This window comes from Protobothrops mucrosquamatus, unplaced genomic scaffold (assembly GCF_001527695.2).
Source record: "Protobothrops mucrosquamatus isolate PMUCROS unplaced genomic scaffold, P.Mucros_1.0 scaffold486, whole genome shotgun sequence".
NCBI lineage: Eukaryota > Metazoa > Chordata > Lepidosauria > Squamata > Viperidae > Protobothrops > Protobothrops mucrosquamatus.
The window spans coordinates 488,792-492,694 of NW_015386805.1; positions in this window are offsets into that span (position 1 = coordinate 488,792).

The window sequence follows — 3,903 nt, forward strand, 5'->3', positions numbered from 1 at the left end:
ATGTTGATCTCAAATCAATCACAGAGGGAAGACCCAGATGTGAGCAATCGTTCAATTTCAATGCCAATTGTTCAATGCTGTGCCAATTATTTATTGATTGGAAGAACAAGAGGAAGAAGTCTTAAGTTTAAACCTTTGAACATGAAAGACTTTTACAGCAGTAAGCAGTGATTTACTGTACTTTGTATATCTTTGTCCTTTATTGTTCTCTGTTCTTTATTGCAATAACTGGTCTACTCTAACCATACCAAATTTGAAAATTTTAAACCAAGGCAACCCACAAAGTTGTGTTATTCTATGAAATGTCAGAGGCTCTATGATTTACTTCCAGGTCCAGATAAGAAGCCTGACTCCTATTATGTGTATCTCTACAATTTGAACATTGTCCGCTGATTTCTAATTTCCTTTTCTATTTTTTTAGCTAGTTACCAGTGCATGAGAGCACTTGTACTTTTATGTTATAACTGCTGAAATCATGAACATTGATTTGAAAATGAAAAATGAACAGAAAACTCTGCCGCCTTCTGACTGAAGGATCAAAGACTCGTGATTTATCTCTTTTGATCACATAAACACTGCAAGGATTTTTATCATAGCTTTGTGCAGATCATAGTTCTCTACAAGTAACCTTTCAATAGCCAGCAAATACAGAATGAAACACCCCATAATCCCTTGTTTGTGCGCAGGAGAGTTGTACTTCATTATAAATCAGATCTGAACTTTAGTTATATAAGCAAGTCGAAGGTATGGTCGAAGAGATATGTGTATTACATGTTTTATTGTATTTTTAAACTTATATCATCTTTCTTGGTTTCTGGTTTCTACATCAAGGGTGGCAGGTGTTATTTCCATATAACCCTATGGCAAAATTCCTGTGGTTTCCAGTAGGAGCAAAAACAAGTCCTTTTTCTCAAAAAGAAAAAAACAACCCTCCATCAAATCAACAAAAAGAGCTGCTAGAATTAGCAGCTAAACAGTTCAAAGGCAAATATGAAAAAACTTTAGACTTGTGGAAAATATGCCCTCCGCCCACTCTTACAAGAATTATTCACATGCTTGTGAACAGTTCAAACATCAAGAGAATGGAAAGAAAAAAGTAAACAGAAGATGGAGCCTCTGGTAAAAAGCTTATGCTAGCTTCATTCCTTTGCCCTGGGGAAAGTATAATTCTTCTAGGAGTGGAATGTAGAAATGCAGAATGGTGTGTAGCTCTCCCAACTCCCTGCCAAACTTAAGATCTTCAGTTTCTTTGCAGCAGACTGTGGCATTTAAAGAGATATAAATCATAGAATTTATAGCAGGAATATGTCAATGCAAATTCTACGTATGTATGCCCAGTGGGCATAACATATTACTATGATATTCTGACTTTTGTATATCAGCCTTTTCTCCATTTGGTGGGGGCTACTAGAATTCCCAGACAGCCTCAACTCATCTGGAAGGCACCAAATAGAGATGACTATTTAGATCGAACAAGGCTTAGGCAGAAGAGAGGGATGCACATTCTTCTTTATTTTTCTTTGATATTGACTTTTTAGAGAGATTTCACCAATAGGAACAGGTATGGCCTTTTCTTTTGCTCCTCAAAGGATCTTACGTCAATTTCAAATTAAAATGCCTGTCCTTTTTCATCCGAGAAATAGTCCTTTTTCTTTTCATTTTCAAAAACTTTTAGTGCATCATGCAGCCTTGTAAGGCAGAAAGAATTTATCCCCTCAGAGTGATGACTTCTATTTCAAGAACATTCAACAATAGCTTATAAATTGTAAGCTATTAATTGATCATAATTGTTTATGATCAGAAGGAGATAAGATAGGGATCATGTAGAAATGTGACAATTGTAGAATATTACAAATATATAAATATTTTTTTCTAAGAAGTGTAGCGGGGACAGCCCGAGAGTGCTTGCAGGAGCTTGACTGGGAAGGGGAAGATTGGGACAGCTGCAGTGGCTTGGGTGTGGCTGGCGTGAGTGGAAGGAGGAAGGATAGAAAAGGGAAGAAAAGGAGAAGGTCGGGGTGCTTGGAGGAGAGAAGAGAAGGTCTGGAAGCTTATTTTATTTCTCTATCAGGGGTATTTTAAATAGAGGCTAGATAGAGTGAAGTTTTATTGCTTCCTCCGTGGGAGGATATCTGAAACGGAGGCAAGCGAGAGTGTGAAGTAAGGGAGTTGGCTGGGGTTTCTAGCCTCGGATTTTAATAATAAAGAGTAAGGGAGGGGGGTGGTTTTNAATGAAAAATGAACAGAAAACTCTGCCGCCTTCTGACTGAAGGATCAAAGACTCGTGATTTATCTCTTTTGATCACATAAACACTGCAAGGATTTTTATCATAGCTTTGTGCAGATCATAGTTCTCTACAAGTAACCTTTCAATAGCCAGCAAATACAGAATGAAACACCCCATAATCCCTTGTTTGTGCGCAGGAGAGCTGTACTTCATTATAAATCAGATCTGAACTTTAGTTATATAAGCAAGTTGAAGGTATGGTCGAAGAGATATGTGTATTACATGTTTTATTGTATTTTTAAACTTATATCATCTTTCTTGGTTTCTGGTTTCTACATCAAGGGTGGCAGGTGTTATTTCCATATAACCCTATGGCAAAATTCCTGTGGTTTCCAGTAGGAGCAAAAACAAGTCCTTTTTCTCAAAAAGAAAAAAACAACCCTTCATCAAATCAACAAAAAGAGCTGCTAGAATTAGCAGCTAAACAGTTCAAAGGCAAATATGAAAAAACTTTAGACTTGTGGAAAATATGCCCTCCGCCCACTCTTACAAGAATTATTCACATGCTTGTGAACAGTTCAAACATCAAGAGAATGGAAAGAAAAAAGTAAACAGAAGATGGAGCCTCTGGTAAAAAGCTTATGCTAGCTTCATTCCTTTGCCCTGGGGAAAGTATAATTCTTCTAGGAGTGGAATGTAGAAATGCAGAATGGTGTGTAGCTCTCCCAACTCCCTGCCAAACTTAAGATCTTCAGTTTCTTTGCAGCAGACTGTGGCATTTAAACAGATATAAATCATAGAATTTATAGCAGGAATATGTCAATGCAAATTCTACGTATGTATGCCCAGTGGGCATAACATATTACTATGATATTCTGACTTTTGTATATCAGCCTTTTCTCCACTTGGTGGGGGCTACTAGAATTCCCAGACAGCCTCAACTCATCTGGAAGGCACCAAATAGAGATGACTATTTAGATCGAACAAGGCTTAGGCAGAAGAGAGGGATGCACATTCTTCTTTATTTTTCTTTGATATTGACTTTTTAGAGAGATTTCACCAATAGGAACAGGTATGGCCTTTTCTTTTGCTCCTCAAAGGATCTTACGTGAATTTCAAATTAAAATGCCTGTCCTTTTTCATCCGAGAAATAGTCCTTTTTCTTTTCATTTTCAAAAACTTTTAGTGCATCATGCAGCCTTGTAAGGCAGAAAGAATTTATTCCCTCAGAGTGATGACTTCTATTTCAAGAACATTCAACAATAGCTTATAATTTGTAAGCTATTAATTGATCATAATTGTTTATGATCAGAAGGAGATAAGATAGGGATCATGTAGAAATGTGACAATTGTAGAATATTACAAATATATAAATATTTTTTCTAAGAAATATCGAAGGGCATGCCATATTGAGAGAGAAAGATGAGAGATTATGATCCTTTCAAGTCCATATATCTAAATTTACCATAAGCAACACTGCTTAAATAATCTTTACCATGTTATTTCTATGTTATTGTTTCATCTTGTGTTCTTTCTGCTACACAACTCATGAAAATAGCCCTGTGTTAATTTGTAAAGAATGATTCCAGGTGAAATTATTTCTCCTTCTCTCTCATCTAGTGACCTTCATTTTGTAATTCTAGTTCCAGCTACAATTACATTATGGTTTATTCAAA